General features: G+C 35.9%; 1 non-coding gene across 1 annotated transcript; it reads left to right on the top strand.

The window, feature by feature from the left end:
* The first annotated feature begins 1157 nt into the window (after positions 1 to 1157).
* On the top strand, positions 1158 to 1269 carry LOC131822969 (U6 spliceosomal RNA). Its single transcript, XR_009350424.1, has one exon. It is a non-coding gene; the product is annotated as a U6 spliceosomal RNA (small nuclear RNA).
* The last annotated feature ends 14123 nt before the right edge of the window (positions 1270 to 15392 follow it).

Below are 15392 nucleotides of genomic sequence, written 5' to 3'. Positions count from 1 at the left end.
CTATTTCTCTCTTTCAAGAAGATTTATGTATCTTTTGCCTCTGATATTGTCAAATATTATTGCATGTAAACTACATTTCTTCTTTCAGGAGGCTTTAATGTTTTTTTCGACTTATACATGGTACTCATGTATATCATTAATCCATTTAATATGGATTATTTTTCTAAATTAATTATGTGAGGTGGGATCTTATAGTAACAGATACTGTATCACTTACTGTACCCTTCATATAATTCTGAGTTTTTTTCAGCCATGTAAATTACCATATCCTGTTAGATTTTGATGTACCAATATTTTGATTTGTTACTGTATATAAACATTTTGTTTTCAATTTTGTGCTATTATCACTTCTTCAAAGAGGTGGTTATACCTTTTTTAAACTCACTTGATGTCATTATTACTCTTTGAGTGAGTAATAGAGCTTAATAAGTGTGTTCAAGTCATCATTTAAAAAATTTTTTTGAAATATTTCATTTATTCATTTGAGAGAGATAGAAAGGAAAAGAGAGCACAAGCAGAGGGAGAGGCAGAGTGAGTGGGAGAAGCAGACATATCACTGAGCCAGAAACTGGACATAGAACTTGATGCCAGGACCTGGAGATCATGACCTGAGCCTAAGGAAGACACTTAACCATCTGAGCCACCACGGTGCCCCTCATACCACCATTTCAAATAAAAACTATTATTATTATTATTATCATTATTATTTTAGGAAATTATATTTGGGACTCCATGAAGACATATAAATTAAGGAAAGGTTAAAAAACCAGGAAAATTATTTTACTTGCATAGGACAAAAGTGATGAGAACCTGTGATGGCAATAGCGGTGAAGAATTGATTTAGAAATTGTTCCACTGTAGTTGACAGGAAAGAGTTGAAGTTGATCTTAACTCTGCAGTAGAATGAAGGATGTAAGTCCTTGATAAGAAACTGATAATGGTTTTTTGAAGTTTCTCCTTTATCTCTCTTTTACCTTTCCTTACTAATTAAGAAGATAATTCTACAGTACCCAAGCATAATTGCATTTATATAGTCTGTGAAAATATAGGACAATTAGAGCAACTGTCAATTCATTTGCTAATAAGATCCTTATAATATGAAGGATTCTAGAAAAATTTATGCATACCTGAGTCTCAATTCTTCTTTGTTTTCTCAAGTTAAAAAACTTCTTGTGCTCAACATATAATAAAATTGGAACAATGTGGAGAAGATTAGCCTTGCCGCCATATAAGGCTGATGCACAAATTCCCAAAGCATTTCATATTTTTGATCTAAGACCAAAGAAACACACAAATGCTGTGAAGAACAGTTCCAGGTCAAGAAAGAGGAAAACAAGGCTCTGTCTGAGGAGGAAGAAACCAAGAAATAAAACTCCTTCTCTTTGGTCTGTACATAGTGACCTCAGCAATAACACAGATTATTCAATAAAACAGACCTTTTCTGCCAAAATAAAATTCTTAAGGATTGAACTATTTAAGAGTGTGAAAATTTAGAGATGTCCTTAGGTGATGTCGGTTTGCTTATTTAGAGTATTTTGAAGAGATCTTAAAGTAATATTCCTATTAATGTCCAAGTTGACCAGAAACAGAACTCCATCAGTCACACATCCCACAGATCATGCTCCCCTTCCTCCATATCACTTCTCTTTGTCCCCTTCAGTTCTTTGTCTTCTTTGTGGCTTATCTTTCTAAAACATTAAGAATAGTTGGAATCATAAAGAAGTAAAAGAGAGATAAAATATATTTTTGTATGTAGGGGAGTTCTGACTTAATAGAATATGTTATGAAAAATGGTACCCCAAACTTCAGTCCCTATTCTACAACTTCTAGTTATTCTCTGAATTGGACTCTGGTTTTGACAAATTGGTTACATTTCCCAGAACTCACTTTCCTTAAAGTTGTGGGTGTAGAGTTTGCCTCCATTTGAGAGGCGAAAGTGATATAACAGCCATAAATCTCTAATGCTCTTCTAGGTAGGTTTATAAAAGATGGACACAGAAATGCTAAGCATGGCAAAGTTCCTTTTACTTTTTTTTGTTTTGTTTTGTTTTGCCTACTTGTCTTCCTCCTGTCTCCTAGCTTCACTGACCAGCAGTCACCTCAGTAATACCATCTCACATTGGCTATGGGCCTACAGAGGTAGTAGTCACACTGAGACAACAGTTCTCCACATTCTACATAGACTACTCTGCTTACTGTCCATAATGGTTCATGCCTTGCTTCCCAGATTTCCCTTCAAGATCCCACATGTCCACATAGACTTTGAGAGGACTGATTTTAACTTCTGTCATCTAATCCACCTTTCCTCAACCACGTTTGCTCACAATTGTATAATGCCTTATTTCTATTGTAAATCCTTATTTTATACTAATCAAAATGGTTTTGCTTCTCTGATATTACATGAAATACTACCTTCATCCAAATTCCATTTTTAATTCTTTTAAACTATTAAAGTTTTAGCTGGGGATGTAATTGCCTGCTAAAGACTATATTTCTTCATAGCCTCACTTACAACTAGACCCTGTAAATAAATTTTGTTATGGGCAAAATTTATATGCAATTTCTCTTTTATTTACTTAACAAATTGACTTGGTCTCCACATCTTGTTTCTTCTGTCCAATGAGATGTATTATGGTGCATGGTAACCCAACTTTTACCGTGTAAATAAGTGTCATGCTAATACCATGGTAGAGCGACAAGAAAGAATGGACCCAGGTCACTGAATGACCTCTGGGACTAAGCTATCCTGCCACCTGGATCTCTCACCTCGGGTGTGTTATGTGAGTATTAATAAAATTATATCCTATTTAAGTGTATTAGGGATTCCCTTGGCAAAATAAACACAACCATGCACTAAATATTACAGGTAATATCATAAAACCCTAGTGATTTTTATGGCTTTTTTTGTGGAGCTGTTTCTTACTTTCCCTCCACTAGGCCATCCCCTATGAGTGCACAGACATGTGGAGACATAAACTTACAGATAAACATGCACATATATGCCAACTATAGAGAGATAAGCATAAGGTCACAGACCAAGGTAGAGGTTATATTATAACCAGGTAGACATGAACCATTTAACCTTAAGGCTTTGGTTAGTGCTTCCTATTGAAATAAGCTATTTTGACCAAGAACTGCTAAGTTTCTCCAGGAAAACTCATTTTGCACTTCCTTAATCATGCTGGAGTTAGGCTAGTATTACAATCAAATTATTTTTTTAAATAGTGTACTTTCAGCAAACATGCATTTATTACTTAGTTTTTATAACCTTGGTTTTGCACATCCTTATTGTTCATTTGTATTTGGTTTAACGTTTTGAAGAGCCACCTGTTTTCAAGGAAGAAAGAATGTCAATTCAAGTTTGGGTTCAGGCCAAGTTTCCCAAATGACAAACTTGCTGGCAGCAAATTTAGCAGGCAAGAGTACATCCCAGAGCAAGAGAGAACCACTACATCTATCTTTAGTATGAATGCCCAGTGGCTGTGCTGTCTCTATATAAAGTAGTAAGGAAACAAAAATGAAGGATACAATCTTAAAAATAAAGAACAAAGTAGTGCAAGAAGCTGGGATTTACCTCAAATAAAACTCTGGGCACATAGATGAGTTGAAGTAATACGCAAAAAATCAAGGTTATTAGAAATTATGGCAAAAGCTGCTGACGTCTGGATAAAATGACAGGACCCGTCCATATGCTGTCCACAAGAAACCCATTTGGAGCCTAAAGATACATCTAGACTGAAAGTGAAGGGAGAGAGAAGTATCTTTCATGCCAATGGGCCTCAAAGAAAGCTGAGGTAGTGATTCTCATATCAGATAAATTAGATTTTAAACTAAAGACTGTAGTCAGAGATAAAGAAGGACACTGTATCATTCTTAATGATGTATCTATTAGATAGTTAGATCTATCCACCAAGAAGATCTAACAATTGTAAATATTTATGGCCCCAATACAGGAACAGCCAACTACATAAGCCATCTGTTAATGAAGATAAAGAGTCACACTGATATAAATATATTAATAGAAGGAGATTTTAACACACCACTCTCAATAACAGACAGATCATCCAAAGAGAAAATCAATAAAGAAACAAGAGCATTGAATGACATATTGGACCAGATGGACCTCATAGATATATATAGAACATTCCACCCTAAAACAAGAGAATACTCATTCTTTTCAAGGGCATATGGAACTTTCTCCAGAGTAGACTACATACTGGGTCAAAAATCAGGGCTCAACAGATATCAAAAGATTGAGATTATTTCCTGCATATTCTCAGATCACAATATTTTAAAACTGGAACTCAACCACAAGAAAATGTTCGGAAGAAATTCAAATACTTGGGAGCTAAAGTCTACCCTACTTAAGAATGTTTTGATCAACCAGGAAATCAAAGAACTTAAACAATTCATGGAAACCAATGAGAATGAAGACTCATTGGTCCAAAACCTATGGGATACAGCAAAGATGGTCCTAAGGGGGAAATACATAGCCATCCAAGCCTCCCTCAAAAAAATTGAAAAACCCAGAATATACGAGCTCTCTTTACACCTTAAAAAACTGGAGAATCAACAACAAATTAAGCCAATCCCACTCACAAGAAGGGAAATAATCAAGATTAGAGTAGAGATCAATGAGATAGAAACTAGAAATACAATAGAACACATCAATGAAATTAGAAGCTGTTTTTTTTTTTTTAAGAATCAATAAGACCAATAAACCACTGTCCAAACTAATCCAAAAGAAAAGAGAGAGGACCCAAATTAATAAAATTATCAGTGAAAATTATCAGTGAAAAGGAAGAGCTCATGACTAACACCAAGGAAATAGAAACAATCATCAGAAATTATCAACAGTTATATGCCAATAAGTTAAGCAACCTAGACAAAAAGGATGCATTCCTGGAAACCTATAAACTTTCAAGACTGAAACAGGAAGAAATTGACAACCTGAATAGATCAATATCTAGTAACAAGATTGAAGCAGTGATCAAAGACCGCCCAGAAAACAAAAGCCCAGGACCTGACAGATTACCTGGAGAATTCTACCAAACATTCAAAGAAGAAATAATACCTATTCTCCTGAAGCTGTTTCAAAAAATAGAAACAGAAAGAAAACTTCCAGACACTTTCTATGAAGCCATCATTACTCTGAACCCAAAACCAGGCAAAGGCCTCATGAAAAAGGGGAATTTCAGACCAATACCCCTGATGAATATGGATGCCAAGATTCTCAACAAAATCCTAGCTAATAGGATGCCACAGTACATTAAAAATATTATCTACCATGACAAGGTGGGATTTATCCATGGGATGCAGGGGTAGTTCAACATTTGCATATCAATCAATATAATGGAACAAATCAATAAGAGAAGAGAGAAGAACCACATGGTCCTTTCAATTTATGCAGAAAAAACATTTGAGAAACTATTGCATCAGTTTCTGATTAAAACTCTTCAAAATATAGGAATAGAGGAAACATTCCTCAACTTCATAAAATCTATCTATGAAAAACCCACAGCGAATATCATCCTCAATGGGGAAAAGCTAACAACCTTCCTTTTGAGATCAGGAACATGACAGAATGCCCACTCTCACCACTCTTGTTCAACATAGTACTAGGAGTCCTAGCAACAGCAATCAGACAACAAAAAGAAATTTCAAATTGGTAAAGAAGAAGCCAAACTCTCTCTTCACAGATGACATTATACTTTATATGGAACATCCAAACCTCTCCACCCCCAAACTACCAGAACTCATAGAACATTCAGTAATGTGGCAGGATATAAAATCAATGCACAGAAATCAGTTGCCTTCTTATACACTAACAATGAAAATATAGAAAGGGAAATTAGAGAATTGATTCCATTTACTACAGCACCAAGAACCATAAGATACCTGGGAATAAACCTAACCAAAGAGGTAAGGAATCTGTACTCAAGAAACTACAGAACACTCATGAAAGAAATTGGGGAAGACATAAAAACATGGAAGACCATTCCATGCTCACGGATCAGAAGAATAAACATTGTTAAAATGTTAATACTGCTTAGAGCAATCTATATTTCCAATGCCATCTCGATCAAAATTCCACTGGCATTTTTCAAAGAGCTGGAACAAACAATCCTAAAATTTGTATGGAACCAGAAGAGACCTCAAATTGCTAAGGAAATGTTGAAAAAGAAAAACAAAGCTGGGGCATCACGTTGCCTAATTTCAAGCTTTGCTACAAAGCTGCGATCACCAAGACATGGTACTGGCACAAAAACAAACACATGAGCAAGTGGAACAGAGTAGAGAGCCCACATGTGGACCCTCAACTCTATGGTCAAATAATCTTTGAAAAACATATAGTGGAAAAAAGATAATCTCTTCAATAAATGGTGCTGGGAAAATTGGTGAGCTATGTATAGAAGAATGTAACTTGACCATTCTCTTATGTCATACACAAGGATAAACTCAAAATGGATAAAAAACCTCAATGTGAGATAGGAATCTATCAAAATCCTGGAGGAGAATATAGGCAGTATCCTCTTCGACATCAGCCACAGCAACTTCTTTCAAGACTTGTCCCCAAAGGCAAAGAAAACAAAAGCAAAAATGAACTTTTGGGACTTCATCAAGATCAAAATTTTCTGCACAGCAAAAGAAACAGTTAACAAAACAAAGAGATAACCTATGGAATAAGAGAAGATATTCACAAATGACACTATAGACAAAGGGCTGATATCCAAGATCTATAAAGAACTAGAGCGTATCATGCTTAGCAAAATAAGTCAAGCAGAGAAAGACAACTATCATATGATCTCCCTGATATGAGGAAGTGGTGATGCAACATGGGGGCTTAAGTGGGTAGGAGAAGAATAAATGAAACAAGATGGGATTGGGAGGGAGACAAACCATAAGTGACTCTTAATCTCACAAAACAAACTGAGGGTTGCTGGAGGGAGGGGGTTTGGGAGAAGGGGATGGGATTATGGACATTGGGGAGGGTATGTGCTTTGGTGAGTGCTGTGAAGTGTGTAAACCTGGTGATTCACAGACCTGTACCCCGGGGGATAAAAATATATGTTTATAAAAAATACAAAATTAATTAAAAATTAAAAAAAAAACACTTCAAACCCAATACACACAAAACAGATAATCATTTCAAAAAGTGGGCAGAAAATATGGACAGACACTTCTCTAATAAAGATATACTAATCGCTAACAGAAACATGAGAAAATATTCATCACCATTAACCATCAGGGAGATTCAAATCCAAACCACATTGAGATACTTACCTTGCATGGCCAAAATCAACAAGACAGTAAACAACAAGTGTTGGAGAGGTTGTGGAGAGAGGGGAACCCTCTTACATTGTTGGTGGGAGTGCAAGTTGGTGCAGCCACTTTCTAAAACAGTGTGGAGATTCCTTAAGAAATTAAAAATAGAGGTTCCCTATGACCCTGCAATTGAACTACTGAATATTTACCCCAAAGATACAATTGTAGTGAAAGAAAGGGCTGTCTGTACCCCAAAGTTCATAGCAGCAATGGCTACAGTCACTAAACTGTGGAAAGAACCAAGATGCCCTTCAATAGATGAATGGATAAAGAAGATATGGTCCATATATACAATGGAGTATTTTTCTTCCATCAGAAAGGATGAATATCCAACTTTTGTATCAACATGGACAGGACTGGAAGAGATTATGCTGAGTGAATTAAGTCAAGCAAAGAGAGTCAATTGACACATGGTTTCACTTACTTGTGAAGCATAAAGAATAACACAGAGGACATTGGGAGATGGAGAAGAGATGTGAGTTGGGGGAAATTGGAAGGGGAGACAAACCATGAGAAACTGTGGACTCTGAGAAACAAACTAAGGGTTCTGGAAGGGAAGGGGAGGGGGGGTTGGGTGGGCCTGGTGGTGGGTATCATGGAGGGCACGTACTGCATGCAGCACTGGGTGTGGGGCATAAACAATGACTTTTGAAATTCTGAAAAAAAAATAAATTAATGTAAAAAATTTAAAAAAACTGCCAATGTCATAAAGCACATCTTCTTAAGGTGGTGAAGCTATGTGTAATGTAGGACTGATTGATGCTTGTGAAGAGACAAGGGAAAGATAAGCCATTGAAGTGAGTCCACAAAGCATGAGACACATCTACTTCACATTAAATAGTCTTGAAACACTAGAATGCACCGAGTGGTTAAGATAATTAAAGGGGAGCAATTGAGATGTAAAGAGGAAGGTGAATGCTCTCAGTGAAAGCAGTGCAGCACTGATTCTCCCAGTCAAGATGCAAAGCAGTTTCTGTCTTGAGAGAGAAGGCTCTTTGTGCCAAGCCTTCACTGGGGCTGCCTAGCAACCAGCTCTTCTAGGAGGGCAGTGCATAAGTTAATCTCTTTGGTAAGCATTTGTAGCTATTAATTTAATTAGCAAAGGCAGCGTAGCATGAATGATCCTGGTGCAATAGCAAAATATTAATGAAGATTTTGAAATTCTAACCTTGAATAGGCACATTGGAGACTGTTCCCCAGTCATACTGGGCCAAGGTAAACTCATTTAAAACTGAAAGTATTGCAGAACACTTTCTCTTTTTACATTTAGGTACTATGGGGCTTCAGGAAGAGACTACAATTTTTTTTTTTTTTAAGATTTTAGTTATTTATTTGACAGAAAGAGAAATCACAAGTAGGCAGAGAGGCAGGCAGAGAGATAGGGGGAAGCATGCTCTCTGCTAAATAGAGAGCCTGATGTAGGGCTCAATCCCAGGACCCTGAGATGATGACCTGAGCTGAAGGCAGAAGCTTAACCTACTGAGCCACCTAGATGCCCCCAGGAAGAGACTAAAATTTAAATTTTCTTCTTTCTCATTTCACAAAAACTTATTGTCTGGCTTCGAAAGTGAGACTGAATGAGGTTTTTTCTAACTCTAAAATTCTGTGAATTCCAGATGCCTCTCATCCAATATCCTAGTTTTAATTGTACTAATCCTTAGAAGACCCATGGTTTTACCAACATAACTGTCTTCAAGGCAAACGGTGTTGGATACCTTTCAAAGACTGGTAATGCTCCTCTTGTTAGCTGGCTAGAAGAGCTACTGTTCAGTGATAACAAGAAATGTTCCAGGGCTTTGACTCTGAGGCTGAGTGTTCTATCCCCACAAGATTCTTGCTCAGACATCTTCATTTCAGTTTAATAAAAGACAGTTGTGTTTCAGATGTTTCAAAAAGTCGAGTTCCAGTAAAAGCAGATCACCTAGCATTTTATATACTTTCTAACAATTTTTTCTACTGGAAAAATGCTTTAATGGCATGCTGGATCTTGACCTTAACAACAACAACAACAAAATTGAGTGGTAAAGCTTTTTTTTTTTTAATTAAATTTATTTATTTTCAGCATAACAGTATTCATTATTTTTGCACCACACCCAGTGCTCCATGCAATCTATGCCCTCTATAATACCCACCACCTGGTACCCCAACCTCCCACACCCCCCTGCCACTTCAAACCCCTCAGATTGTTTTTCAGAGTCCATAGTCTCTCATGATTCACCTCCCCTTCCAATTTCCCCCAACTCCCTTCTCCTTTCTATCTCCCCATGTCCTCCATGCTATTTGTTATGCTCACAAATAAGTGAAACCATATGATAATTGACTCTCTCTGCTTGACTTATTTCATTCAGCATAATCTCTTCCAGTCCTGTCCATGTTGCTGCAAAAGTTGGATATTCATTCTGAGTGGTAAAGCTTTAATGTTTGTCTCAGGCTTTAACGAGGATATACAGGAAAAAATAAAATAAAAACCCTCCAAAATCCTTCTTTTATTTATTTATTTTTCTAATTGAAGAGTGGAATTCAATAATATTCTAGTTTCTGCAAAGAAAACCAATAATCTGCTTACTTCTTTGCCTACTACTATGAGAATGAGGTCCTTCTATATAAGAAGATCTGAAGTTAAAAAATTAGTTCCTTAGGATACTGGTGAACTGATTATGAACAGGGTCAAGGATGTTAAATGCCTGGAGAAAAATCTTAAGTCAAAAGGAAAGGGAAAAACAACCATTACAGTAGCAGAGATGGCTATTTAAAATCATAAAGTTGGTGAATTACCTCTGAAAACAAACCTTTTCCATAGACAGGAAGGAAATAGGTATGCGTGTTTGTGTTTGTGTCTGTGTCTGTGTCTGTGTGTGCTCTAATTCCTAACTCTATGAATGTGTTTCAATAGGATATACAATTATAAGAATAGAGTTAGTTAATTGGAACTCACCTGGCTTCTGTTCTTTACCTACCAACAATATATAAGAAAAGAAACAGAGGCATAGAGGCAAACAGTTAAGTGGTTTTCAAGAACTTGGTTGGCCAAAAGAACAATCAAATGAACTGATTTTTTGAAATTGTGGATCCAAAGTAAAATTCTTATCTATACGTGTACTTGTCTGATGACTAAATGTATTGATTCTCAAGTGTGTTCTTGGATCAGTAACATCAGTAATACATGGGAATATTTGAAATGCAAATTAATGGGCTCTTCTTCATATCTAAGGAATCAGAAACTCTAGGGGTAGGGTTTAGTAATCTGTATTCTAAGAAGCTATCCAGATAATTCGAATGTATGCTGAAGTCAGAAGCTCTGCTTCGACCTGTCATGTGGTATAAACCACACATCTAATAAAGGTTTCTTTACCCCCATATCCCACTAACTATTATAAATATAATAATCTTTTTCCTTCAGATAGGTTATATTTAAAACACTTTTTAAAATCCTTATTTTATAAAGTTATAAAATTCGTATTTTTCTATTAGTGGAATTCTTTTAAAAATTTACAAAATTCCCACATATTCACAAGAGAAAAAATATTTTTTAAAATGGCAGAAAAATTGATACTCAGAGATAACCCACAAAAAGCATTTTGTTAAAGAAATGTTCTAGATGCATTTCTATGTGTATAAACTTATTCATGTATAATCATAATCCACGATGTTTTTTGGGGGGGAGTTTTATTGATTTTTTTCCCAAAATATGACTTAGAAATTCTTTCAATGAACTCCTGCTAGGCTATGTGTAAGCTAAAAATATTCAAAATTTCTGCAGCATATAATCATGAACATTCCTATATTTTTCTTGATTTATTAATGCTATAGGGTCTTTGTGGCTGGCTTGAGCCCCATGAACCTTCTTATACTGCGACCCAGCCTGAAAGATCAGACCCTATCTATAATCTATTTTTATATTTAGAAGCAGAGACACACACTGAATACTACAATCCACAAAAAGCTTTTGCTCAAAATTGGTAGATGTCTCGTTCAATCCTTTGCACTGACCAAAGCAAGTCCCAAGACAACTGCCAGCAGTGCAGCCAGGAATGGCTCTGCCTGTGGAAAAGTGCTGAAGGCATAGAGCAAGTGCCCAACTCTAACACACTTAGAAGAAGGGGGTGGATACTTAGGGAAAGGGACACAATCTGCCACAGGCATCAGTCCCCTTTTCGATTCTTCCTCCAGAGTTAATGTCACTATGGTCTCTGTTCTGTGCATATCAGCTATTATACAAATATTACTTCATTTTCTTCACAACCCAGTTTTCCTTCAGAACCTTCACTCAAGGTAGTTCCACCGACTGAATTGCTTTTTCCTCCTCTTTACCACCAAATTACTGCTCTTTTCTCAGAGAACTTCCCTATCCTAAGACCATGCCACATGCTACAGTTATATGCTTTCATTTATTTTTTTTTTTGAAGATTTTATTTATTTGTCAGAGAGAGAGAGAGAACAAGCAGGGGGTGGCAGGCAGAAGGAAAAGAGGCTTCCTGATGTGGGAGCCTGATGTGGGGCTCCATCCCTGCACCCTGGGATCATGACCTGAGCCAAAGGCAGGTCCTTAACTGACTGAGCCATCCAGGCATCCTCAGTTATATGCTTTTATATTTTACTTTCATTATTTAGTTGTTATAAAAGTCAATAGTGATAATAATTCAATAGTGATTATTTACTTTATGTTTTACTCCAAAAGTGGTTTCAAAATTCCACAAAGATAGGTACATGCTGGTTTTTCCCTCCATTGTACCTCTAAATGGAGTATAGAAATAAGAGTAACCCCGTAAATAGTCATCAAAAGGCTGAATAAATATTTGTATTTTTTACCTTTAGCAATATTTCTATTTCCTTTTTGTTATGATAATTTGGAAGATATACAACCTATTTATTTTATTCATTACTTTGTAACTTAAAATAAAATAATTGAATCAATATTTATTAATTTATTAGTGTCACACTGAAGAAAATATTTGTATTCTTAATTTGAAAGATAAAGGAAGTTGTGTCATACACTTCCTTTTCCAATTATCTTTCCAGATTTTTTTTAGTCTATTTTGTGATGTTTGTCTCAATCCAGTTTATTTTTATTCCATAGTGTTTTATTCAGGAACTTTGAAATCTGCATTCCGTATTATATATGTAATTTTTAAAGAGTTTTAGAGTTAGTTTCTTGTTTGGAGAAAATAAAAATTTGTTGTTTATCCTTTGTAATCCATGTCCCCATTTGTGTCTTCTTTATGCTGAAATTTCTCTGGGTTAGTGCTGGGTTTCATTAATAGGGCTTTGTGAGAAGGATATACATAGAATAGCACTCCCAAGTCCTCACATTTATGAGAATGTCTTTATGTTGTTATTGTAAGTAAGCTATATCATCATTGGTATGGATTAGAATTGAAGCATATTCTTTTTCACTCAAATCCTCTACACGTTTATTTTTTTTATTATTATTTTTTAAAGATTTTATTTATTTATTTGACAGAGAGAGATCACAAGTAGGCAGAGAGGCAGGCAGAGAGAGAGAGAGAAGGAAGCAGACTCCCTGCTGAGCAGAGAGCCTGATTCGGGAATTGATCCCAGGACCCTGAGCTGAAGGCAGAGGCTTAACCCACTGAGCCACCCAGGTGCCCCACATTTATTTTTTTTTTAATTTTTAAAAATCCATAGTTATTAAAATGCTTTATATTTTTAGGGCTAATATACAGTTCTTTTTCTTTAAAATCCTAGGTCTCCATTTCTAATGCCTGATTGGCTGCCATTGGGTGAATTCCCATGATTCATATCTGACCCCAAACTTCCTTTCTATGTAATATGGGTTTTCAATTATTTATAATTGCTCTTAGAATAAAGACAAAAATCTTTTAAGATGGCCTACCCGTCATCTGATTCCAAACTTCCTCTTCTGCTCAAATTTGCCAGGAGCAAATGTAAACATTTCTGTCCCCAGTTGCTTAAACAAGAGGAGATATATTACTTTTAGCCAAAAGATTTCTCTAATAGAGATACTATTTTCATCAGGCCAAATCTACGGCATTAGAAGTTCAATAAGGTTGAGATTCCCTGAACTAATAATGCCTCATCTCTCATCGCCACTCTTTCAACATTAGTCTTGGTATGACCACCAGTGTTCAAGAAAGAAAGGGAATCAAAGCTTGTTGTTCCTGTTTTTCAGATGGCATGTGAATCAAACCCTAACCTCAGTGGCTCCAACCAATTTCTTTCGTGCATTCATTTTATACTTTCTGTAAAACCAGAGGCTGACACTCAAAATGGTTCTTCTTTCTTCTTACCTATTGTGCACTCTGGGATACTGTTGAAATTACTTCAAAAATTGGCAAGCAAGCAAAAAGCAGTGAAGCCAACTAGAGACTGGGCTTCAGACAGCTTCAGGAAGCCTGGGGTTGTCTGCTAATGTTTCAACATTAGTTAATGTCACCCACGTCATGAAAGCTAACAGAGGAGCAGGAATTTGAGATGACATGTATCATCCAAGTAGAGAGAGGCTAGAGAAATGAAAATGTAGTCTTTCTTCTTAACTTCTGTTAAAATGATACTCATGTCTTTCTATTTTAAAGCATATTCATTTATTTACTAATTTTTTTTTACTTATTTTTCTATAATAATTGACAAAAATCTAGATTTGTATTTGCCACAGACCAGGAAAAAAGTTAACTTTTTTCTATTTTCTTTAATCAATAGATATAGACTACTTTAAGCACCTCATTTTAACTTTAGGTATATAAATAAACCCTACTTTTTTCTGAATACAAAGGCACATAGCTAAGGCAAAGGCCCAAGTAGATATGGTGTCTTTGATATTTAATAACATGAACATCATGCGGTGTACGTGTGTGTTTATGTGTATGTATGGGTGTGCATGTGTGTCATCAATGAAAATAGTTGTGCCAATTAAGTATTAAAAAACTTGGCTAAAATAAGGGCATTTTTATCTCACATCACCCCAAAGTGTGAAAGTAGGATAGTTCTGAGCTCTAGTCTCATTTATTTGCTATTCTCTCAACTGTTCTTTCATTGGTACGCAGCTTTTTCTTCTTTTCTTCAGATGGTCTATTCTCATCATCATAAGATGGCTATTAGCAGAAAACAAGGTGATGTACTTCCTTGTTCACTTCTAAGACAAGAAAGAGAAGACTCTGTACCAGAGGCATAGAATATAAGTTTTTTTTCTGTTCCGTTTAAGTGGTCCAACTTAGGTGAAGTACTCACTCAGTAATAATCATCAGAAAATAATATACGTTGATCAGTATAAACCAAGATTCTTTTACCAATCGCTGGCAAAAAAGCTGAAATGCCCATGATCAGCTTAAGCTAATCCTCACCCACAGCCAGAGTTGGATGTGGGATCAGCTTCTCGTGAGTCACACAAACTACTTGGGAGTGGGTCGCTCCTGAACAAAATGGAATTTTAGGGGAGAATGGTCACTGTGAAGGCACTAGACAATATCTCCTCAAAAGAAAGTGTATGTCTCCTTTGGAGATTTCTGGGACCAACCAGCTGAGAAGTAAATGTGTTTATTTTCCAATACCTTATAGAATACAGGTGATTCTCAACTTCATAATGGTTGGATGTAGGATTTTTTAACTTTACCATGGTATAAAAGCGATATATAATCAATAGAAACGGCTTCAAATTTTGAATTTTGATCTTTTCCCAAGCTAGCGATATACAGTACGTTACTCTCTTGAGATGCTGAGCAGAGGTAGCAAGCTATAGCTCCCAGTCAGCCAAGTCACGATAAGGGTAAACAATTGATACACTGGAAATCATTCTGTACCCATATAATCATTCTGTTTCTCACTTTTAGTACAATATTCAATAAATTCCACTAGGTATTTTATATTTTATTATAAAACAGGCTCTGTGTTAGATGATATTGCCCAATTGTAGACTAATGTAAGTGTTCTGAGCACATTTAAGGTAGGCTGAGGTAAGTATGATATTTGGCAGGTTAAATGTACTTTCAACTTATGGTATTTTCAACTTATGATAGGTTTATCAGGATGTAACTCATCATAAACCCAGGAAGGTCTTTATAGAATGATGATTACAAACTCAGCCTTTGTAG

The sequence above is a fragment of the Mustela lutreola genome, chromosome 1 (genome assembly GCF_030435805.1).
Source record: "Mustela lutreola isolate mMusLut2 chromosome 1, mMusLut2.pri, whole genome shotgun sequence".
NCBI classification, from domain to species: Eukaryota; Metazoa; Chordata; class Mammalia; order Carnivora; family Mustelidae; genus Mustela; species Mustela lutreola.
Note: the sequence above shows the minus strand (reverse complement) of the source record. Positions and strands in the feature narration are given on the sequence as shown.